At 45.9% G+C, this 26003-nt stretch overlaps 2 pseudogenes; both read left to right on the top strand.

The window, feature by feature from the left end:
• The first annotated feature begins 5341 nt into the window (after positions 1–5341).
• Positions 5342–11173, top strand: LOC132486293 (protein FAM170A-like; annotated as a pseudogene).
• Positions 11174–17140: 5967 nt separating this feature from the next.
• Positions 17141–22972, top strand: LOC132486295 (protein FAM170A-like; annotated as a pseudogene).
• The last annotated feature ends 3031 nt before the right edge of the window (positions 22973–26003 follow it).

Raw genomic sequence — 26003 nt, 5'->3', positions numbered from 1 at the left:
AGAAATAATAAAAAAAAGTATCAGTTAATTTTTCATAGTGTTATCCAACTATATATTTTTAAAATTTTGGAATAATATTAGGAATATTCTCTTTATAAAAAACTGAATTATTGGGCTTCCCTGGTGGAGCAGTGGTTAAGAATATGCCTGCGAATGCAGGGGACATGGGTTCGAGCCCTGTTCTGGGAAGATCCCACGTGCCACGGAGTAACTAAGCCCGCGCGCCACAACTACTGAGCCTGCGCCCTAGAGCCCGTGTGTCACAACTACTGAGCCCACGTGCCACAACTACGGAAGCCTGCGTGCCTAGAGCCCGTGCTCCGCAACAAGAGAAGCCACTGCAATGAGAAGCCCGTGCACCACAGCCAAGAGTAGCCCCCGCTCACTGCAACTAGAGAACGCCCGCTAGCAGCAACAAAGACCCAATGCAGCCCAAAATAAATTAATTAATTTTTAAAAACTGAATTATTTTCAAGGGGACAATGTATAAAAGTACAATAAAAGTCCCCCTTCATAACCCCCCAACCCCACTCTCAAGATGGAATAGATATGGTGTGATACAATTTATAGTCGTACTACTACTACTCCTCCCACCGCAGCCGAAATCCTCTGAGCCCGGTGCAGCAGCTTCCTTTCACAATGCTAGGACCGGCCACAAAACAGATGATAATCCCTTTGGACATTTCAAGGAGCAGCACCAAGGGAACAGTACCTGGGAAATGCCACTGACAGCTCAGAATATCCATGGCATTTCTAGGGCCTCGGCACTGCTCTCGCTCTGGGAATGAAGGTCCAAAAAGCACGTCAGAGAATGTTCGTAATTGTAAACAAGCTCCACCTTTGAAACACAATCTACATAGAACCAAATATACAAGCCTGCACAATGGATGAAGCCAACGTCTTCTCCATGATTGCCCTTCTGACAACTTGGTTGTCTCCTCAACCATAAAAGGTGAACTTGAAACTCCCGACCTTGCCTTGTCACCAGAAACATCCAAGCTTGGATCAGTCTTTCTAAGACCAGATATTTGCTCTGTGAACTATTAGAGACTTGTCACATACACAGAAGTAGAACAGGATTATTTCTATCTACCTGGCGACCTGGAGTCTTTCACATTGCTCCTGTTAAAACTCTCAGAACACCAAAACTTTACCTACAAAGGGTTCAAGCTATGACACTCCCAATTCTCACAAACCTCCTCACCTCTTGTGAGTCACATGCAGCCAATTCCAGGAATTGGAAACATGGTTGTGAGGATGAAACTGACTTTGGGGCTCCCCTTGGATATGGTCTTCCAGACTTACCAAAAGGCCATTAAGAGGACGGTTTACCCCACCTCAGGGAAACCTGAGGCAGTATTTGCAGTCAAGGGCTGGCCATGGCTTCTGAGCTACATCCAAAAAGAATTTCATACCGTACCTGGATCTGCTGAAGCCATTTCTGACTGTCCGAGAGCCAGCATGTACCGCTCCTGAACTGCCTCCATTGTGGATCATCAGTAGGGCTGTCAGATTTACTAAACAAAAATACAGGATACCCAGTTAAACTTGAACTTCACATGAATAGTAAGTCATCACTTTTAGTATAAGTAGATCCTATGTACTATTTGGGGCATACTTATCTTCAAAATGTACTCGTTGTTTTTGTGACATTCATATTTAACTGAACAGCCTATATTTTATCTGTCAACCCTACTCATCAGAAATGATGGAGTCTTATAGAGATCCAAGAGATGCCTCAGAGCATCCTCAGCTTTTATTTCTATGTCCTGGACAGTGAGCACGAGCTTCCCACTCACATTAATTGGCTGTAATGGAGTATATTCTCCATTTTAGAGCCTTTTGTACTTGTCATTGTTATCATCTTCCTTATTTTAAAGAGATGTTTATTTTTTTCCAAACTTAATAGCTCATCCAAAAGTATTTGGAAGTTCATTCGACAAGGGAAAAACAACATGATTCTGAAAAGTGAAGGGAACCGCCTGGTGTTTAGTAAAGCAGTATTAGGGAGATTGAAAAAGCCAAACTTAATAAGCAAATCTCTCCAAGGGTATTTTCAGAGCTTGATACCCTCCCACACCCTGAAAATATTATTACATCAAGAAGGTAGAACCTGCTAACCAAATGTAAGGCTCCCATATGATTCTATCAAACGGAGGATGCTTCTTTACTAAGCAGTGAGCACACCTGCTGCCCCAGGGACCTTGGCAGTTGCAATACAGAGCTCTTCCCTTTGGGATGGAAACAGCAAGTTGTCCTGTGGTCTACACGCTGGCCCCCAAAATACTACACTCCCAATACTTGTCAACTTTAAGTATTTTTCTACATATCTCCATTTTTCTGTTACTATTTGGACTACATCCTAGCCTTGACATTACATAAATTGCATTCAAGAAGCTATTTTTAAAAGTTGGTAGGAAATCTTAAATATATAGCTTACAGTCCCTGGCTTACTTTCATCCAGGTGCATAAGGGTTTTCAAAAGTAGTCAGGTTAGTTACCCCGTATCACAGCCCCACGCTTTTGTCAGAGATACAAAAATGGAACATGGTATTTAAGGTTTTAGTTGCCAAATCATCAAGCCTCCCAGACAGAGGCAATAGAGCAAAATGATTACAGAGGCATGGATTTTGATTTGCTCCAGTGTCTTGGGCAAGTCACTTGGCCTCTGTATTTATTTGTACTTATCTGCCCTTTTCTGTCCCTTGGGAGTTATAATTGTACCTAGTCCATGGGTATGTTGTACAAATTATCTGTAAAGTAGTTAGAAGAAACCGACACAGAGTGAAGCACTCCACAGACATTGGCTATTAGCTACTGGAAATATTTCTCCATGAAACAGATTACTTTATCAGTGGATGACTCGGTGGGAGACAGTGAATCACAGCATCACAGCATGTTGAAAGTGACCTAGTTCACACTCTTATGTGAAAAAAAGAAAAGTGTGCATGCGTAGAAAATGTCTGAAAGTTTACATAACGAATAGGTCATCATGTTAACTTTGAGGATTAGAATCAGGAAAGGAGGAAAGAAAAACTTGAGTGTCATTCAATTTCTACATCATTTGTGTTTCTATACTGAGACTCTGAATACACTGGAAGTGCCATTTTTTTGAATGTGGCGGGATAAAGGTTTTCAAGTTCTCCTGATACATCCGTATTATTATTTCAGAATTGCTGGCATTTCTTGCCATCTTCGGATCTACACCCATTTGAGTCAGTGGGCCATTCTGGACGGAGGAGATAATAGAGCAGAAGTGAAGTGAGAGAAAAGGAGAGAAAAGATTTTCTCTTTTCTCTTCAAAGAGGAAAGGTCTTTGGAATGGGAACAACTCACAACCAAACTTTGGGAAAAGGATGTGATGGAAAACGAGACAAACATCCTACCCCTGTGATGAGAAGGATTCCCTGGGCTGGATGGAGCGAGGTCACAGGTGGCTGGACAAGGAAACCAACTAGGGAGAAACACACACAAGTGCAGAGCAAACACCCCAAGGCCACTCAGCCTGACCCCATGCAAACATGTGTCCAGCAGCCAGCCCTTCACCTGTGGCTCCCCAGCAAGACAGGTACCTCGGGGGTGCCAACTCATTCTGAGTCCATTATGCCTGACCATTCATAAACCGCTGTCTAACGTGTGAGGAATAAACTCTAACTGTTTATGAGGAAATTGGGGAAGGAGATTGAAAGGTTACTTAAATGGAAAAAAAAAAAGTTCAGGAACGCACGATGGTAGAGCGACAAGAAAAGGACCTTCAAAGAGAGAAAGGATTTGCCAAAGAAGGGAAAGAAAAAGAAATGATTCCGAATGGGTTAACCTGCAGCTAGGAAGTTAAGGAAGATTATTGATGTGTGAAGACTATGGAATAAAGAGAATAAAATTTATCAGAAGTTGCTGAGACTACGGTAAGAAGCATGATTATCAAATTATGAATTGGCTGCAATGGCATTCTAGGGGGACACTAGGAAGGGGAAACAAATGTTCATGAGATGACAGTGGCAGGTGGAAAGTTGTTTCAGGGGAACATCAGTCTTGCAGAGTGTGTATCAGAGGAGGGCAAGTGTGAGCAAGCAAGGAAATACTAAGTGTATACGGTTCCTTCACTGAGTGCACCCAGCCCCGTGGTCAGCCTTGAGAACAAGCAGGACTTCAGGTACTGGAGCTACATTTCATTCATCAAGACTTGAGAAGACACCCTTAACTCAGGTCTTCTCTTCAAACTCCATCTTTCCTTCTTGACCTTCATTTGGCCTCTTCCCTTACCCTCAAGCTGTGGACTGAGGCCACAGAGCAAGATGGGTCACTAGTGTCCTCCAACCCCTATCAACTGTGGTTCACATCAGTGGAGCACCAAAGGCAATAACCAAGTAACAGACACAAGAGTGTATGAAGAAGAAGAGATTCTGATAAGGCTTTCTGTGACAGTGTGGGCCGAATCGGCTGTATATGCCTGCTATCACCTGAATGATGAGCAAGCCTTAGGGGAGAAGTGCTCAGAAGGCAGAGCCTGGCTCTCTAGAGGCTCTGCGTCCTCACAGCCCACTCCAAGACCTCAGTTGCAGCTTCGGCCCCCAATCTCTCTCCCTCTGCCTACTCACAGTTTTTGAAGTCTTCTTTCCTCCACATTTCTCTTGAGAGGTGGAGGAGGAAGATGAGCTTCAGGCCAGCTCAGACTCCCCTGGGATCCCAGCAAGATGCCTATCATCATAAACGTCCCACCTTCTAGGAAGCTCCTAAGATCTCCACACTTGGGGGAGTTTTCATTTCATCTGTGCTTCAAATTGCTGGCTGGAGATGGCCTGTTGGAAGGTGGCTAAAAGCAAGTAGGAATCTTCGGGCAGCCTGGCCCTTCTCGACTGTCAGACATCTTCAGGGATATTCTAGGAAACGTTGTTTGTGCTAGAGAAGGGAGGGAAACAATCCAATTGTCCAATAATGCTTGAATGGAAAATAAATGATGCTATACGCATGTGATGAAATAATATCCAACAGTCAAAAATCAAAGACCTAGATCTATATGGACTGATGTAGATAAATCTTGAAAAGATAATATTGATTGAAAGAAAATAAGATCAAGAATCTTATTACGATAACAGGTATGTAAGTATTTAAATATTTAAATCAATTCAACATATTGCTTCTATATATATATAGATGCAAGAAAATAAACTTTATCCAAAGAACACATTATTTACATTTAATATGTTCATTTATCTAGGAAACCCAAAAGAACCCACAGATGAACTAGCAGGAACTAATAAGACGGTTCAACAAGGCAGACACATACAAGATCAATAAATTTTAAAAATCAATCAGGCTCCTCTACACTGGCGATAATAAATTAGAAACTGTAAAAGAAAATAAGAAAAAAAGAAGATCTAAAACTAGTCACAAGAGCCATATAAATTATTTAGAGCTAAGCATACGTAAAAGTAAATATAATTAACAAACTGAGTACGACCACTTAAACTCCGCCCAACCCAAGGATTAAAAAACGCCTGTTCTTACTTTATGAGAACAGGCCCTCTTCTTAAGTAGCAGATCAGTACGTGAGAGTGAATCAAAGAAACACAGCATTTGAAAAGTCAGCTAGGCCAAGCCTCTCGATCGCACAGACAGAAGCTATAGCCCAGACAGGTTGAGTTACTTGGTAAAGGGCCCAATGTCCTGACTCAAGGACTAGCATTTTTCACTCATTCGTAAGATACAATCAAATTCAGTACCTTGGAAAGAGATGGGAAAAAATGAAGAAATCAATTATATAGTTTCTCATCTTTAAGTACAGAAATAGCCGTGACAAAATTACAGGTATTGAGGGAAAATTGAAGCGCAGAGTTTAAAATGTCAATAATCCACAGGGAAACTGGAGACCATTTAAAATATTCATATTAAATCTCTATATAAGACATTAAAAGATCTCCAGTCAAAATGTTCATTTTATAATAGATATGGTATGATACAATTTATAATAGATGTGGTATGAACCTTTCCCTTTCATGGGAAAGGTTCAGCTGGGAAACAGGAATTGTTCTTGAAAACGGGGCCTGTGCTATTGCAGAGACTGTGCTGAACCTAGGTCAACAGAATGCTCTGATGTCATCACTGAGGTCACAGAATCCTGCTGTGCGCCTGGCAACCTTGCAAACATAACAGCCCTGGTGAGCACTAGGCAGCACTGCTGGTTCACTAAGTGGTACAAGGTTTTCAGCCATTTAGGAGACTTGACTATTTTGATTTGTATTGAATCATTTCAACGGATTGCCCAAGAGCCAACAAGGGCCAACCTGTAGCGAAGAGGAGGAGTTGGACATCTCTTGAGGCATCTTCTAAGGGAGACTTCTAGTTGGTACGATGAAACGGCGACAAAAGAGGAAACATCTGGAAAATGAAGAGTCCCAGGAAACTGCCGAGAAGGGAGGAGGTATGTGGGGGGCAACTTGTCTCGGGCACATGGGTTTCTGCCAAACTGAACCTTCTCTAAGAAGGAGGGGACTGAGAACGTGTCACCTGTGAAGCAGGGAGCGAGAGACCTTGTCTCACTGATGCTGCCGTATCCATCCGGAGCGTCCCTGTGGTGTGAGACGGCACAGAACGGCCAGATGCCCCCTGGGAGATGGGAGGTCAGCTCCGCTGCTCTGAGGACTCTCTCCTGGGGCTGCCGGGCCTGGAGCTTTGTCGGACTCACAGCAGGCTGCATCCTGCTTGCACAGACCTAGAGGTGCAGCTTTTCTCAGTCCCCGATTTCTCTCTTATTCTCTTGGATCTTTCCCTGGGGTCATGAGGTGGGGGATGTGAAGGATGCAAGGATGCTGAGAGAGACCCATGACTTGCTTGGCCTCTTTTACCAAAGTGGAAAGAGAAGCCCCATGAGTTGAAGGCCCTGTTGAAAAGTATCTTGACAAGTGGAATGCAGTTCGAAAGAAGATTGTTTGTCTAGGGATGGTGTCATATTGAAAGCAAGGAGGTTTTATTCCTTCAACAGGAACAATTTCCCAAAGGAGATCAAGGGAAGGGAAGGGCTTTCCAGAGACTGAGACCACGTGGGCGGGGGTGAGAAATGTCCTCAGGGTCCTGCGAGGAGCTCTGAGTGCCACGGGCCACGTGGTGCCTGCGTGCATTAAATGTAGGCGAGTAGCTTGCCCTGGGAGGGGGTGGTCACCCCAGAGTTCCAGCTAGAGGTCTCTGCCCCAGATTAGAGCCCAGGAGCTCCTACCAGGCCCAGGACCCTGGAGACTGTAGGATGGGCCCTGGGAATGGAGCTCTAAACAGCAGGCAGATTTCCAGGCAGTGGCTGGAACAGGCTGGGGAAGGCAATGACTGCCCCTGACCATTCAGAATATTTTTCTCTATGTTCCTGTGTGTGTGTGTGTGAGCGTGTGTGCGTGTGTGTGTGTGGTAGTGCAGAGAAGAGCAGGATGAATGGGGGTAGAGTGCTTATCAGATATAAACTCTGCGTGGTACAGTTCTTGTCACCCTGCCTGGACCTGGCTGACACTCGGTGTATGTAAGAGTGTATACAGAACTCTTGGTAGGGGTGTTTTATGAGACAGTAACTCATACACCCATGGACACTCTGATACAGCAAAAATATCACACACCCCACATATAACTTCCGTATTAAACCACACACAGCACATGGAGGTATATACACGCATCCCTCCTGTACTACGTTCTCATACAACCCACCTGGATCACAATCCTCTCCTCCAACACCAAACGCTGGAGATGAGATATGTATATAGACACACACACTATATATATATAAGTATCTCCTCAACTCTCGCACAAACACAGCTAACTTCAGCCATCTCTAAATACCTCTATAAGAACCAGTCACGTGTCATACACACCACACTTGTAACACATTCTTGAGTAATGCCAGACCCGCTTTGTACAAACCACAGTGAACCACAGTCTCACTAACCCATGTCAGGGTTGCCAGATAAAATATGGGCTATCCAGTTCAATTTGAATTCCAGATAAACAACAAGTAATTTTTCAGTATCAGTATGTCCCAAGTATTGTATGGGCCATACTTACACTAAAAGTAAGTACGACCAAATAGTGCATGGGAATACTTACACTAAAAAATTATTCTGGGTTTATCTGAAACTGAAATTTAACTGGGTGCCCTGTATTTTTCTTCGTTTATTCTGGCAACCCTTATATACTTACCACCAGCTCAGGTATTATATTTTTATTGTATTTTTGTTTAGTCTGTGTCTTCCCCTACTAGAATGTGCAGCATTACCAGAGACTAGAACAATGGAAGAGTGCCAGATACACAGGAGTAGCTGCTTACTGAATCTTGGTGAATCAATGAATGAACACACACCATAAATACAAGCCACACCATGTAATGAGGAAAAGTTACATGTCCCAGAATTCCTGACTTGTGAACAGAAACCATGCACACAAAGGCCACAGACACAGATAAGACACATCTCCACCGTGCTCCCCATGCCAACCCCACACTTACCACAGACTTAACTGATACACATCACTCACTCTTCCCACATACTCACAGTCACCACCGAGGCCTACATTACCAACAAGACAGTGACAGAGTAAGTACTGATTTGAATTAAATACTGGAGTATCCACTGGGAACCACACTCTCAACTGTGTGTATTCACTGCAACTGACATGTGCCAGACACTCGGTAAATACTTCTGGACAGAGGACTGATGAACCCACCGTGAGCCTTTCATTCCTCCCTCAGGAATCTCGAAGTCACAAGAGGATCTCCCTCACCTTGGATCCACTGTCGTGGCCCAAGGCTGCAGCCCAGGGGCAGGGGAGGTCTCCTCTGCCCCTAAACACTTCTCGTGTGCTTCTTCTCAGTGCAAGCTCATCTACGCTGGTAAGGGCGTGGGGCTCCTCAGGTGAGGGGCTTCTTGGCTGTGAGGCAGGAGGCACACAGATCCCAGGGAGGCTGAGAGGAAACCCAGGGTCATCAGAGGTGATGAGGGCTCTGTGGAGGAGCCTGGGCAGGATGGCTGAGCTGTTACGAGGGTGTGGATACCAGCTGAGTCGGGGGCGGGGGGGTGCCGGGTGTGAATCCTGGTACTACCATGGTGGGGAAGTCAAGGAGCAGGGGCCGGAAAGGTCTGGGCTTGAGGTGGAGGGAAGAGGGACCAGATTAAGCATCTTCAGAGGAAAATGTAGGGTTTCTCTTTGCCTTTGCTTCCAGAGAAGGACAGAGTTCTGCATCATAGACCTCCAGCCTGAGAGCAGGACCCTCCAGCTCAGGTCCACACAGCTCACACATACATCCGCCCTCCAGGCACAGCCCTTCTCAGTGCACACAGAAACCCCAAGCACCACAGCCCCATTCCACAAGTAATGCACCACCGATGTTCCCAAACTCACACTCCTCGTCGTACACGCATCCACCCGCGTCGCTCACATACCACAGCCCTCACCCACCATACTCCACACCCCTGTATACAGACACCGCTCCAGTATCCCCCCACACGCACATGAAAAGCCCACAGATGACACCAGATACACCGCTCCATCCTTCGGCCAACAGACACCAAGCTCACGACATAGCTACGTCATGCAAATGTCCCTCTCTCGTCTACCACACCTGCTCCCTCAGCTTCCGGCATGGCCCATGCATGTTATTATGTTTTTAATTTCCTTTTTCAGGAATCCGGAGATCATATCGAGACACTGCCCAGCCTACAGCACCCCTAGCCCAGGATCAGGAAGAAGGAGAGACCGCTCCCCCATCACACTGTGTCTCCTCCTCACCCTCTTCACCCTGTAAGAACAATCTGCACCCAGACAAAGAGGAAAGGGGCATGAAAATATACTACATGCAGGTACAAGTGAACAAGGGTGTAGCTGTCTCCTGGAAGACAAAGAAACCCTTGGAGTTGCCTGAAAAGCAGCTGACGATAGAAGAAGTGACCCTTCCTGAGGATGCGTGCACAGTAGGCACTTACCCCTCTGATGTGTCCACCGAAAACCTCCTGTCTGACAGTGAGCCCACTGGGGAGGAGAAAGAGTATGAGGAAAGGGCAGAGCCAGGCAGCCCATCAGGGTCACCTGCCATCGAGGAGAGACCCAGGGCCAAGACACCGGACTGGATGGTGACCATGGAGACCGGCTTCAGGTGCATGGCCTGCTGCCGGGTCTTCCACACCTTGGAGATCCTCCAGCAGCACGTGAAGGGCGGCGTCCTGGAGGGCTTCAGCTGCCGTATCTTTCATCTCAACATGGCCCAGTGGATGGGCAATGTGGAATCCGAGATCACCCCGAGGAGGAGGACGAGGAGGACGAGGAGGACGAGGACGAGGAGGACGAGGAAGAGAAGCAAGTAGGCCCCAGCCCGAAGAGACACCGCAGGCAGGGTCTTTTCTCTCTTTTGAGTTCCACACAGCTACTGAGATTCATGGGACAGAAGATCCTGGAGACGGTGTGGCCTTGGAAGAGGTAAGGCTTGAGGCTGGCACTCTTCTGAGCCTATGTCACGAGGGCCCAGAGGAGTCTAAGGGAAGGGGCCGCACACATGTGCTGGTTTACCTAATGGCTCTGCACTTGCATCAACTTGGGACACACCCAGCACTTCCAAAGGAATTGAGCTCTGCTGACTTCAACAAGAAGGTGGAGCCTTTTCCTAGGAGTTTTCTTAGGGTCTGCACGATGGACCTCAACTCTTAGAGGACGTACCACCAGCAGCTCCTTGTCGGCAGAGAGAGCCAGGAGTGGTCTGAAGAGAGGACAGGGGCCCTTGCAGGACCAGAACTTTGAGGTCTGAGAGCCTTTGGCCTGAGCTGAGATCTCACCCGGACCACTGTACCTAGCCTTCTGTGACAAAGGGGAATATGAAAGAGAGTCACGTGGAAATGAGGTCCCCTGAGATATGGAAGTGTTCCAGAACCTTCGTTGCGTGGTAGTTGATCTGGAGCCAAGCTCACTGTGGTGTGTCTGGCTCTGAGCATTAAGGCAACGCTGGAGGGTGACCCTGACCAGCAGAGCTTGGAGTGCTGCTTGTCTCTTCCTGTTCTACCTCAGTTGTTTGATCCCTTCCAGGGAGAAGAAAGGACCCTCGGGAGAGTAGCAGACAGAATGCCGTGGTCTGAAGGAGGATGAAGGGACCGGCACTCAGTTTCACATCATATGACAATAGGAACGTCCTATGCAATAAAGGGCATTTTCCAAACCTTTCCTGGAGGTTTGAGTTAATTACATTTTTCTATCTATGCATCTATCTGTCATCTACATCTGTATCTTTCAAGGTTTGTGAACAAGCTTTCACATAAGCACTACAGACGTCCGCCAGCATTTTCCAGAAGGAGGCCTGGAAATTGCTGGGGACTTCTCACAAATAGGGAATGGCCACAACCCCTGCCACATAGACTATGCGCGTGGCCCTCCTGACGTACTCCCACTCTCTCTCTGAATTTCCCAACGTCTGAGATGAGGGTGCTGGCTGGAGGCAATGATCGCGTGCAGGCTGAATCTTCTCCAGATTCTGATTCTCTTCCTGGGCCTATCGTCCTCAAGCACAGTCTCCATGTCCCTGGTCACACTGATCTCTCTCCTTCAGTCCTTCCCTCCCTCCCTCTCCTGCCTCCCAGTGCAGAGAATTCTTTTTTACATTTGAGACGAGATTTATTTTTTGTGCACAGAATTCTCACCTGTTCTACTGTGGCCTCTGTTTTGAACATTCCAAAGCTGAGAATTTTCTTTTTTTCTCCCTCATTTCGGCTGAGTCTTTACCTTCCTAATGCAGTGAACTCACAGTGCCTAGCTGACTGGAGGGGGAAAAAAAATCCAGGGAGCAAAGAGAAATAATAAAAAAAAGTATCAGTTAATTTTTCATAGTGTTATCCAACTATATATTTTTAAAATTTTGGAATAATATTAGGAATATTCTCTTTATAAAAAACTGAATTATTGGGCTTCCCTGGTGGAGCAGTGGTTAAGAATATGCCTGCGAATGCAGGGGACATGGGTTCGAGCCCTGTTCTGGGAAGATCCCACGTGCCACGGAGTAACTAAGCCCGCGCGCCACAACTACTGAGCCTGCGCCCTAGAGCCCGTGTGTCACAACTACTGAGCCCACGTGCCACAACTACGGAAGCCTGCGTGCCTAGAGCCCGTGCTCCGCAACAAGAGAAGCCACTGCAATGAGAAGCCCGTGCACCACAGCCAAGAGTAGCCCCCGCTCACTGCAACTAGAGAACGCCCGCTAGCAGCAACAAAGACCCAATGCAGCCCAAAATAAATTAATTAATTTTTAAAAACTGAATTATTTTCAAGGGGACAATGTATAAAAGTACAATAAAAGTCCCCCTTCATAACCCCCCAACCCCACTCTCAAGATGGAATAGATATGGTGTGATACAATTTATAGTCGTACTACTACTACTCCTCCCACCGCAGCCGAAATCCTCTGAGCCCGGTGCAGCAGCTTCCTTTCACAATGCTAGGACCGGCCACAAAACAGATGATAATCCCTTTGGACATTTCAAGGAGCAGCACCAAGGGAACAGTACCTGGGAAATGCCACTGACAGCTCAGAATATCCATGGCATTTCTAGGGCCTCGGCACTGCTCTCGCTCTGGGAATGAAGGTCCAAAAAGCACGTCAGAGAATGTTCGTAATTGTAAACAAGCTCCACCTTTGAAACACAATCTACATAGAACCAAATATACAAGCCTGCACAATGGATGAAGCCAACGTCTTCTCCATGATTGCCCTTCTGACAACTTGGTTGTCTCCTCAACCATAAAAGGTGAACTTGAAACTCCCGACCTTGCCTTGTCACCAGAAACATCCAAGCTTGGATCAGTCTTTCTAAGACCAGATATTTGCTCTGTGAACTATTAGAGACTTGTCACATACACAGAAGTAGAACAGGATTATTTCTATCTACCTGGCGACCTGGAGTCTTTCACATTGCTCCTGTTAAAACTCTCAGAACACCAAAACTTTACCTACAAAGGGTTCAAGCTATGACACTCCCAATTCTCACAAACCTCCTCACCTCTTGTGAGTCACATGCAGCCAATTCCAGGAATTGGAAACATGGTTGTGAGGATGAAACTGACTTTGGGGCTCCCCTTGGATATGGTCTTCCAGACTTACCAAAAGGCCATTAAGAGGACGGTTTACCCCACCTCAGGGAAACCTGAGGCAGTATTTGCAGTCAAGGGCTGGCCATGGCTTCTGAGCTACATCCAAAAAGAATTTCATACCGTACCTGGATCTGCTGAAGCCATTTCTGACTGTCCGAGAGCCAGCATGTACCGCTCCTGAACTGCCTCCATTGTGGATCATCAGTAGGGCTGTCAGATTTACTAAACAAAAATACAGGATACCCAGTTAAACTTGAACTTCACATGAATAGTAAGTCATCACTTTTAGTATAAGTAGATCCTATGTACTATTTGGGGCATACTTATCTTCAAAATGTACTCGTTGTTTTTGTGACATTCATATTTAACTGAACAGCCTATATTTTATCTGTCAACCCTACTCATCAGAAATGATGGAGTCTTATAGAGATCCAAGAGATGCCTCAGAGCATCCTCAGCTTTTATTTCTATGTCCTGGACAGTGAGCACGAGCTTCCCACTCACATTAATTGGCTGTAATGGAGTATATTCTCCATTTTAGAGCCTTTTGTACTTGTCATTGTTATCATCTTCCTTATTTTAAAGAGATGTTTATTTTTTTCCAAACTTAATAGCTCATCCAAAAGTATTTGGAAGTTCATTCGACAAGGGAAAAACAACATGATTCTGAAAAGTGAAGGGAACCGCCTGGTGTTTAGTAAAGCAGTATTAGGGAGATTGAAAAAGCCAAACTTAATAAGCAAATCTCTCCAAGGGTATTTTCAGAGCTTGATACCCTCCCACACCCTGAAAATATTATTACATCAAGAAGGTAGAACCTGCTAACCAAATGTAAGGCTCCCATATGATTCTATCAAACGGAGGATGCTTCTTTACTAAGCAGTGAGCACACCTGCTGCCCCAGGGACCTTGGCAGTTGCAATACAGAGCTCTTCCCTTTGGGATGGAAACAGCAAGTTGTCCTGTGGTCTACACGCTGGCCCCCAAAATACTACACTCCCAATACTTGTCAACTTTAAGTATTTTTCTACATATCTCCATTTTTCTGTTACTATTTGGACTACATCCTAGCCTTGACATTACATAAATTGCATTCAAGAAGCTATTTTTAAAAGTTGGTAGGAAATCTTAAATATATAGCTTACAGTCCCTGGCTTACTTTCATCCAGGTGCATAAGGGTTTTCAAAAGTAGTCAGGTTAGTTACCCCGTATCACAGCCCCACGCTTTTGTCAGAGATACAAAAATGGAACATGGTATTTAAGGTTTTAGTTGCCAAATCATCAAGCCTCCCAGACAGAGGCAATAGAGCAAAATGATTACAGAGGCATGGATTTTGATTTGCTCCAGTGTCTTGGGCAAGTCACTTGGCCTCTGTATTTATTTGTACTTATCTGCCCTTTTCTGTCCCTTGGGAGTTATAATTGTACCTAGTCCATGGGTATGTTGTACAAATTATCTGTAAAGTAGTTAGAAGAAACCGACACAGAGTAAGCACTCCACAGACATTGGCTATTAGCTACTGGAAATATTTCTCCATGAAACAGATTACTTTATCAGTGGATGACTCGGTGGGAGACAGTGAATCACAGCATCACAGCATGTTGAAAGTGACCTAGTTCACACTCTTATGTGAAAAAAAGAAAAGTGTGCATGCGTAGAAAATGTCTGAAAGTTTACATAACGAATAGGTCATCATGTTAACTTTGAGGATTAGAATCAGGAAAGGAGGAAAGAAAAACTTGAGTGTCATTCAATTTCTACATCATTTGTGTTTCTATACTGAGACTCTGAATACACTGGAAGTGCCATTTTTTTGAATGTGGCGGGATAAAGGTTTTCAAGTTCTCCTGATACATCCGTATTATTATTTCAGAATTGCTGGCATTTCTTGCCATCTTCGGATCTACACCCATTTGAGTCAGTGGGCCATTCTGGACGGAGGAGATAATAGAGCAGAAGTGAAGTGAGAGAAAAGGAGAGAAAAGATTTTCTCTTTTCTCTTCAAAGAGGAAAGGTCTTTGGAATGGGAACAACTCACAACCAAACTTTGGGAAAAGGATGTGATGGAAAACGAGACAAACATCCTACCCCTGTGATGAGAAGGATTCCCTGGGCTGGATGGAGCGAGGTCACAGGTGGCTGGACAAGGAAACCAACTAGGGAGAAACACACACAAGTGCAGAGCAAACACCCCAAGGCCACTCAGCCTGACCCCATGCAAACATGTGTCCAGCAGCCAGCCCTTCACCTGTGGCTCCCCAGCAAGACAGGTACCTCGGGGGTGCCAACTCATTCTGAGTCCATTATGCCTGACCATTCATAAACCGCTGTCTAACGTGTGAGGAATAAACTCTAACTGTTTATGAGGAAATTGGGGAAGGAGATTGAAAGGTTACTTAAATGGAAAAAAAAAAAGTTCAGGAACGCACGATGGTAGAGCGACAAGAAAAGGACCTTCAAAGAGAGAAAGGATTTGCCAAAGAAGGGAAAGAAAAAGAAATGATTCCGAATGGGTTAACCTGCAGCTAGGAAGTTAAGGAAGATTATTGATGTGTGAAGACTATGGAATAAAGAGAATAAAATTTATCGGAAGTTGCTGAGACTACGGTAAGAAGCATGATTATCAAATTATGAATTGGCTGCAATGGCATTCTAGGGGGACACTAGGAAGGGGAAACAAATGTTCATGAGATGACAGTGGCAGGTGGAAAGTTGTTTCAGGGGAAGATCAGTCTTGCAGAGTGTGTATCAGAGGAGGGCAAGTGTGAGCAAGCAAGGAAATACTAAGTGTATACGGTTCCTTCACTGAGTGCACCCAGCCCCGTGGTCAGCCTTGAGAACAAGCAGGACTTCAGGTTCTGGAGCTACATTTCATTCATCAAGACTTGAGAAGACACCCTTAACTCAGGTCTTCTCTTCAAACTCCATCTTTCCTTCTTGACCTTCATTTGGCCTCTTCCCTTACCCTCAAGCTGTGGACTGAGGCCACAGAGCAAGATGGGTCACTAGTGTCCTCCAACCCCTATCAACTGTGGTTCACATCAGTGGAGCACCAAAGGCAATAACCAAGTAACAGACACAAGAGTGTATGAAGAAGAAGAGATTCTGATAAGGCTTTCTGTGACAGTGTGGGCCGAATCGGCTGTATATGCCTGCTATCACCTGAATGATGAGCAAGCCTTAGGGGAGAAGTGCTCAGAAGGCAGAGCCTGGCTCTCTAGAGGCTCTGCGTCCTCACAGCCCACTCCAAGACCTCAGTTGCAGCTTCGGCCCCCAATCTCTCTCCCTCTGCCTACTCACAGTTTTTGAAGTCTTCTTTCCTCCACATTTCTCTTGAGAGGTGGAGGAGGAAGATGAGCTTCAGGCCAGCTCAGACTCCCCTGGGATCCCAGCAAGATGCCTATCATCATAAACGTCCCACCTTCTAGGAAGCTCCTAAGATCTCCACACTTGGGGGAGTTTTCATTTCATCTGTGCTTCAAATTGCTGGCTGGAGATGGCCTGTTGGAAGGTGGCTAAAAGCAAGTAGGAATCTTCGGGCAGCCTGGCCCTTCTCGACTGTCAGACATCTTCAGGGATATTCTAGGAAACGTTGTTTGTGCTAGAGAAGGGAGGGAAACAATCCAATTGTCCAATAATGCTTGAATGGAAAATAAATGATGCTATACGCATGTGATGAAATAATATCCAACAGTCAAAAATCAAAGACCTAGATCTATATGGACTGATGTAGATAAATCTTGAAAAGATAATATTGATTGAAAGAAAATAAGATCAAGAATCTTATTACGATAACAGGTATGTAAGTATTTAAATATTTAAATCAATTCAACATATTGCTTCTATATATATATAGATGCAAGAAAATAAACTTTATCCAAAGAACACATTATTTACATTTAATATGTTCATTTATCTAGGAAACCCAAAAGAACCCACAGATGAACTAGCAGGAACTAATAAGACGGTTCAACAAGGCAGACACATACAAGATCAATAAATTTTAAAAATCAATCAGGCTCCTCTACACTGGCGATAATAAATTAGAAACTGTAAAAGAAAATAAGAAAAAAAGAAGATCTAAAACTAGTCACAAGAGCCATATAAATTATTTAGAGCTAAGCATACGTAAAAGTAAATATAATTAACAAACTGAGTACGACCACTTAAACTCCGCCCAACCCAAGGATTAAAAAACGCCTGTTCTTACTTTATGAGAACAGGCCCTCTTCTTAAGTAGCAGATCAGTACGTGAGAGTGAATCAAAGAAACACAGCATTTGAAAAGTCAGCTAGGCCAAGCCTCTCGATCGCACAGACAGAAGCTATAGCCCAGACAGGTTGAGTTACTTGGTAAAGGGCCCAATGTCCTGACTCAAGGACTAGCATTTTTCACTCATTCGTAAGATACAATCAAATTCAGTACCTTGGAAAGAGATGGGAAAAAATGAAGAAATCAATTATATAGTTTCTCATCTTTAAGTACAGAAATAGCCGTGACAAAATTACAGGTATTGAGGGAAAATTGAAGCGCAGAGTTTAAAATGTCAATAATCCACAGGGAAACTGGAGACCATTTAAAATATTCATATTAAATCTCTATATAAGACATTAAAAGATCTCCAGTCAAAATGTTCATTTTATAATAGATATGGTATGATACAATTTATAATAGATGTGGTATGAACCTTTCCCTTTCATGGGAAAGGTTCAGCTGGGAAACAGGAATTGTTCTTGAAAACGGGGCCTGTGCTATTGCAGAGACTGTGCTGAACCTAGGTCAACAGAATGCTCTGATGTCATCACTGAGGTCACAGAATCCTGCTGTGCGCCTGGCAACCTTGCAAACATAACAGCCCTGGTGAGCACTAGGCAGCACTGCTGGTTCACTAAGTGGTACAAGGTTTTCAGCCATTTAGGAGACTTGACTATTTTGATTTGTATTGAATCATTTCAACGGATTGCCCAAGAGCCAACAAGGGCCAACCTGTAGCGAAGAGGAGGAGTTGGACATCTCTTGAGGCATCTTCTAAGGGAGACTTCTAGTTGGTACGATGAAACGGCGACAAAAGAGGAAACATCTGGAAAATGAAGAGTCCCAGGAAACTGCCGAGAAGGGAGGAGGTATGTGGGGGGCAACTTGGCTGGGGCACATGGGTTTCTGCCAAACTGAACCTTCTCTAAGAAGGAGGGGACTGAGAACGTGTCACCTGTGAAGCAGGGAGCGAGAGACCTTGTCTCACTGATGCTGCCGTATCCATCCGGAGCGTCCCTGTGGTGTGAGACGGCACAGAACGGCCAGATGCCCCCTGGGAGATGGGAGGTCAGCTCCGCTGCTCTGAGGACTCTCTCCTGGGGCTGCCGGGCCTGGAGCTTTGTCGGACTCACAGCAGGCTGCATCCTGCTTGCACAGACCTAGAGGTGCAGCTTTTCTCAGTCCCCGATTTCTCTCTTATTCTCTTGGATCTTTCCCTGGGGTCATGAGGTGGGGGATGTGAAGGATGCAAGGATGCTGAGAGAGACCCATGACTTGCTTGGCCTCTTTTACCAAAGTGGAAAGAGAAGCCCCATGAGTTGAAGGCCCTGTTGAAAAGTATCTTGACAAGTGGAATGCAGTTCGAAAGAAGATTGTTTGTCTAGGGATGGTGTCATATTGAAAGCAAGGAGGTTTTATTCCTTCAACAGGAACAATTTCCCAAAGGAGATCAAGGGAAGGGAAGGGCTTTCCAGAGACTGAGACCACGTGGGCGGGGGTGAGAAATGTCCTCAGGGTCCTGCGAGGAGCTCTGAGTGCCACGGGCCACGTGGTGCCTGCGTGCATTAAATGTAGGCGAGTAGCTTGCCCTGGGAGGGGGTGGTCACCCCAGAGTTCCAGCTAGAGGTCTCTGCCCCAGATTAGAGCCCAGGAGCTCCTACCAGGCCCAGGACCCTGGAGACTGTAGGATGGGCCCTGGGAATGGAGCTCTAAACAGCAGGCAGATTTCCAGGCAGTGGCTGGAACAGGCTGGGGAAGGCAATGACTGCCCCTGACCATTCAGAATATTTTTCTCTATGTTCCTGTGTGTGTGTGTGTGAGCGTGTGTGCGTGTGTGTGTGTGGTAGTGCAGAGAAGAGCAGGATGAATGGGGGTAGAGTGCTTATCAGATATAAACTCTGCGTGGTACAGTTCTTGTCACCCTGCCTGGACCTGGCTGACACTCGGTGTATGTAAGAGTGTATACAGAACTCTTGGTAGGGGTGTTTTATGAGACAGTAACTCATACACCCATGGACACTCTGATACAGCAAAAATATCACACACCCCACATATAACTTCCGTATTAAACCACACACAGCACATGGAGGTATATACACGCATCCCTCCTGTACTACGTTCTCATACAACCCACCTGGATCACAATCCTCTCCTCCAACACCAAACGCTGGAGATGAGATATGTATATAGACACACACACTATATATATATAAGTATCTCCTCAACTCTCGCACAAACACAGCTAACTTCAGCCATCTCTAAATACCTCTATAAGAACCAGTCACGTGTCATACACACCACACTTGTAACACATTCTTGAGTAATGCCAGACCCGCTTTGTACAAACCACAGTGAACCACAGTCTCACTAACCCATGTCAGGGTTGCCAGATAAAATATGGGCTATCCAGTTCAATTTGAATTCCAGATAAACAACAAGTAATTTTTCAGTATCAGTATGTCCCAAATATTGTATGGGCCATACTTACACTAAAAGTAAGTACGACCAAATAGTGCATGGGAATACTTACACTAAAAAATTATTCTGGGTTTATCTGAAACTGAAATTTAACTGGGTGCCCTGTATTTTTCTTCGCTTATTCTGGCAACCCTTATATACTTACCACCAGCTCAGGTATTATATTTTTATTGTATTTTTGTTTAGTCTGTGTCTTCCCCTACTAGAATGTGCAGCATTACCAGAGACTAGAACAATGGAAGAGTGCCAGATACACAGGAGTAGCTGCTTACTGAATCTTGGTGAATCAATGAATGAACACACACCATAAATACAAGCCACACCATGTAATGAGGAAAAGTTACATGTCCCAGAATTCCTGACTTGTGAACAGAAACCATGCACACAAAGGCCACAGACACAGATAAGACACATCTCCACCGTGCTCCCCATGCCAACCCCACACTTACCACAGACTTAACTGATACACATCACTCACTCTTCCCACATACTCACAGTCACCACCGAGGCCTACATTACCAACAAGACAGTGACAGAGTAAGTACTGATTTGAATTAAATACTGGAGTATCCACTGGGAACCACACTCTCAACTGTGTGTATTCACTGCAACTGACATGTGCCAGACACTCGGTAAATACTTCTGGACAGAGGACTGATGAACCCACCGTGAGCCTTTCATTCCTCCCTCAGGAATCTCGAAGTCACAAGAGGATCTCCCTCACCTTGGATCCACTGTCGTGGCCCAAGGCTGCAGCCCAGGGGCAGGGGAGGTCTCCTCTGCCCCTAAACACTTCTCGTGTGCTTCTTCTCAGTGCAAGCTCATCTACGCTGGTAAGGGCGTGGGGCTCCTCAGGTGAGGGGCTTCTTGGCTGTGAGGCAGGAGGCACACAGATCCCAGGGAGGCTGAGAGGAAACCCAGGGTCATCAGAGGTGATGAGGGCTCTGTGGAGGAGCCTGGGCAGGATGGCTGAGCTGTTACGAGGGTGTGGATACCAGCTGAGTCGGGGGCGGGGGGGTGCCGGGTGTGAATCCTGGTACTACCATGGTGGGGAAGTCAAGGAGCAGGGGCCGGAAAGGTCTGGGCTTGAGGTGGAGGGAAGAGGGACCAGATTAAGCATCTTCAGAGGAAAATGTAGGGTTTCTCTTTGCCTTTGCTTCCAGAGAAGGACAGAGTTCTGCATCATAGACCTCCAGCCTGAGAGCAGGACCCTCCAGCTCAGGTCCACACAGCTCACACATACATCCGCCCTCCAGGCACAGCCCTTCTCAGTGCACACAGAAACCCCAAGCACCACAGCCCCATTCCACAAGTAATGCACCACCGATGTTCCCAAACTCACACTCCTCGTCGTACACGCATCCACCCGCGTCGCTCACATACCACAGCCCTCACCCACCATACTCCACACCCCTGTATACAGACACCGCTCCAGTATCCCCCCACACGCACATGAAAAGCCCACAGATGACACCAGATACACCGCTCCATCCTTCGGCCAACAGACACCAAGCTCACGACATAGCTACGTCATGCAAATGTCCCTCTCTCGTCTACCACACCTGCTCCCTCAGCTTCCGGCATGGCCCATGCATGTTATTATGTTTTTAATTTCCTTTTTCAGGAATCCGGAGATCATATCGAGACACTGCCCAGCCTACAGCACCCCTAGCCCAGGATCAGGAAGAAGGAGAGACCGCTCCCCCATCACACTGTGTCTCCTCCTCACCCTCTTCACCCTGTAAGAACAATCTGCACCCAGACAAAGAGGAAAGGGGCATGAAAATATACTACATGCAGGTACAAGTGAACAAGGGTGTAGCTGTCTCCTGGAAGACAAAGAAACCCTTGGAGTTGCCTGAAAAGCAGCTGACGATAGAAGAAGTGACCCTTCCTGAGGATGCGTGCACAGTAGGCACTTACCCCTCTGATGTGTCCACCGAAAACCTCCTGTCTGACAGTGAGCCCACTGGGGAGGAGAAAGAGTATGAGGAAAGGGCAGAGCCAGGCAGCCCATCAGGGTCACCTGCCATCGAGGAGAGACCCAGGGCCAAGACACCGGACTGGATGGTGACCATGGAGACCGGCTTCAGGTGCATGGCCTGCTGCCGGGTCTTCCACACCTTGGAGATCCTCCAGCAGCACGTGAAGGGCGGCGTCCTGGAGGGCTTCAGCTGCCGTATCTTTCATCTCAACATGGCCCAGTGGATGGGCAATGTGGAATCCGAGATCACCCCGAGGAGGAGGACGAGGAGGACGAGGAGGACGAGGACGAGGAGGACGAGGAAGAGAAGCAAGTAGGCCCCAGCCCGAAGAGACACCGCAGGCAGGGTCTTTTCTCTCTTTTGAGTTCCACACAGCTACTGAGATTCATGGGACAGAAGATCCTGGAGACGGTGTGGCCTTGGAAGAGGTAAGGCTTGAGGCTGGCACTCTTCTGAGCCTATGTCACGAGGGCCCAGAGGAGTCTAAGGGAAGGGGCCGCACACATGTGCTGGTTTACCTAATGGCTCTGCACTTGCATCAACTTGGGACACACCCAGCACTTCCAAAGGAATTGAGCTCTGCTGACTTCAACAAGAAGGTGGAGCCTTTTCCTAGGAGTTTTCTTAGGGTCTGCACGATGGACCTCAACTCTTAGAGGACGTACCACCAGCAGCTCCTTGTCGGCAGAGAGAGCCAGGAGTGGTCTGAAGAGAGGACAGGGGCCCTTGCAGGACCAGAACTTTGAGGTCTGAGAGCCTTTGGCCTGAGCTGAGATCTCACCCGGACCACTGTACCTAGCCTTCTGTGACAAAGGGGAATATGAAAGAGAGTCACGTGGAAATGAGGTCCCCTGAGATATGGAAGTGTTCCAGAACCTTCGTTGCGTGGTAGTTGATCTGGAGCCAAGCTCACTGTGGTGTGTCTGGCTCTGAGCATTAAGGCAACGCTGGAGGGTGACCCTGACCAGCAGAGCTTGGAGTGCTGCTTGTCTCTTCCTGTTCTACCTCAGTTGTTTGATCCCTTCCAGGGAGAAGAAAGGACCCTCGGGAGAGTAGCAGACAGAATGCCGTGGTCTGAAGGAGGATGAAGGGACCGGCACTCAGTTTCACATCATATGACAATAGGAACGTCCTATGCAATAAAGGGCATTTTCCAAACCTTTCCTGGAGGTTTGAGTTAATTACATTTTTCTATCTATGCATCTATCTGTCATCTACATCTGTATCTTTCAAGGTTTGTGAACAAGCTTTCACATAAGCACTACAGACGTCCGCCAGCATTTTCCAGAAGGAGGCCTGGAAATTGCTGGGGACTTCTCACAAATAGGGAATGGCCACAACCCCTGCCACATAGACTATGCGCGTGGCCCTCCTGACGTACTCCCACTCTCTCTCTGAATTTCCCAACGTCTGAGATGAGGGTGCTGGCTGGAGGCAATGATCGCGTGCAGGCTGAATCTTCTCCAGATTCTGATTCTCTTCCTGGGCCTATCGTCCTCAAGCACAGTCTCCATGTCCCTGGTCACACTGATCTCTCTCCTTCAGTCCTTCCCTCCCTCCCTCTCCTGCCTCCCAGTGCAGAGAATTCTTTTTTACATTTGAGACGAGATTTATTTTTTGTGCACAGAATTCTCACCTGTTCTACTGTGGCCTCTGTTTTGAACATTCCAAAGCTGAGAATTTTCTTTTTTTCTCCCTCATTTCGGCTGAGTCTTTACCTTCCTAATGCAGTGAACTCACAGTGCCTAGCTGACTGGAGGGGGAAAAAAAATCCAGGGAGCAAAGAGAAATAATAAAAAAAAGTATCAGTTAATTTTTCATAGTGTTATCCAACTATATATTTTTAAAATTTTGGAATAATATTAGGAATATTCTCTTTATAAAAAACTGAATTATTGGGCTTCCCTGGTGGAGCAGTGGTTAAGAATATGCCTGCGAATGCAGGGGACATGGGTTCGAGCCCTGTTCTGGGAAGATCCCACGTGCCACGGAGTAACTAAGCCCGCGCGCCACAACTACTGAGCCTGCGCCCTAGAGCCCGTGTGTCACAACTACTGAGCCCACGTGCCACAACTACGGAAGCCTGCGTGCCTAGAGCCCGTGCTCCGCAACAAGAGAAGCCACTGCAATGAGAAGCCCGTGCACCACAGCCAAGAGTAGCCCCCGCTCACTGCAACTAGAGAACGCCCGCTAGCAGCAACAAAGACCCAATGCAGCCCAAAATAAATTAATTAATTTTTAAAAACTGAATTATTTTCAAGGGGACAATGTATAAAAGTACAATAAAAGTCCCCCTTCATAACCCCCCAACCCCACTCTCAAGATGGAATAGATATGGTGTGATACAATTTATAGTCGTACTACTACTACTCCTCCCACCGCAGCCGAAATCCTCTGAGCCCGGTGCAGCAGCTTCCTTTCACAATGCTAGGACCGGCCACAAAACAGATGATAATCCCTTTGGACATTTCAAGGAGCAGCACCAAGGGAACAGTACCTGGGAAATGCCACTGACAGCTCAGAATATCCATGGCATTTCTAGGGCCTCGGCACTGCTCTCGCTCTGGGAATGAAGGTCCAAAAAGCACGTCAGAGAATGTTCGTAATTGTAAACAAGCTCCACCTTTGAAACACAATCTACATAGAACCAAATATACAAGCCTGCACAATGGATGAAGCCAACGTCTTCTCCATGATTGCCCTTCTGACAACTTGGTTGTCTCCTCAACCATAAAAGGTGAACTTGAAACTCCCGACCTTGCCTTGTCACCAGAAACATCCAAGCTTGGATCAGTCTTTCTAAGACCAGATATTTGCTCTGTGAACTATTAGAGACTTGTCACATACACAGAAGTAGAACAGGATTATTTCTATCTACCTGGCGACCTGGAATCTTTCACATTGCTCCTGTTAAAACTCTCAGAACACCAAAACTTTACCTACAAAGGGTTCAAGCTATGACACTCCCAATTCTCACAAACCTCCTCACCTCTTGTGAGTCACATGCAGCCAATTCCAGGAATTGGAAACATGGTTGTGAGGATGAAACTGACTTTGGGGCTCCCCTTGGATATGGTCTTCCAGACTTACCAAAAGGCCATTAAGAGGACGGTTTACCCCACCTCAGGGAAACCTGAGGCAGTATTTGCAGTCAAGGGCTGGCCATGGCTTCTGAGCTACATCCAAAAAGAATTTCATACCGTACCTGGATCTGCTGAAGCCATTTCTGACTGTCCGAGAGCCAGCATGTACCGCTCCTGAACTGCCTCCATTGTGGATCATCAGTAGGGCTGTCAGATTTACTAAACAAAAATACAGGATACCCAGTTAAACTTGAACTTCACATGAATAGTAAGTCATCACTTTTAGTATAAGTAGATCCTATGTACTATTTGGGGCATACTTATCTTCAAAATGTACTCGTTGTTTTTGTGACATTCATATTTAACTGAACAGCCTATATTTTATCTGTCAACCCTACTCATCAGAAATGATGGAGTCTTATAGAGATCCAAGAGATGCCTCAGAGCATCCTCAGCTTTTATTTCTATGTCCTGGACAGTGAGCACGAGCTTCCCACTCACATTAATTGGCTGTAATGGAGTATATTCTCCATTTTAGAGCCTTTTGTACTTGTCATTGTTATCATCTTCCTTATTTTAAAGAGATGTTTATTTTTTTCCAAACTTAATAGCTCATCCAAAAGTATTTGGAAGTTCATTCGACAAGGGAAAAACAACATGATTCTGAAAAGTGAAGGGAACCGCCTGGTGTTTAGTAAAGCAGTATTAGGGAGATTGAAAAAGCCAAACTTAATAAGCAAATCTCTCCAAGGGTATTTTCAGAGCTTGATACCCTCCCACACCCTGAAAATATTATTACATCAAGAAGGTAGAACCTGCTAACCAAATGTAAGGCTCCCATATGATTCTATCAAACGGAGGATGCTTCTTTACTAAGCAGTGAGCACACCTGCTGCCCCAGGGACCTTGGCAGTTGCAATACAGAGCTCTTCCCTTTGGGATGGAAACAGCAAGTTGTCCTGTGGTCTACACGCTGGCCCCCAAAATACTACACTCCCAATACTTGTCAACTTTAAGTATTTTTCTACATATCTCCATTTTTCTGTTACTATTTGGACTACATCCTAGCCTTGACATTACATAAATTGCATTCAAGAAGCTATTTT

This window comes from Mesoplodon densirostris, chromosome 3 (assembly GCF_025265405.1).
Source record: "Mesoplodon densirostris isolate mMesDen1 chromosome 3, mMesDen1 primary haplotype, whole genome shotgun sequence".
In the NCBI taxonomy this organism is placed as follows: Eukaryota; Metazoa; Chordata; class Mammalia; order Artiodactyla; family Ziphiidae; genus Mesoplodon; species Mesoplodon densirostris.
This window is presented reverse-complemented; position numbering and strand designations above follow the sequence as displayed.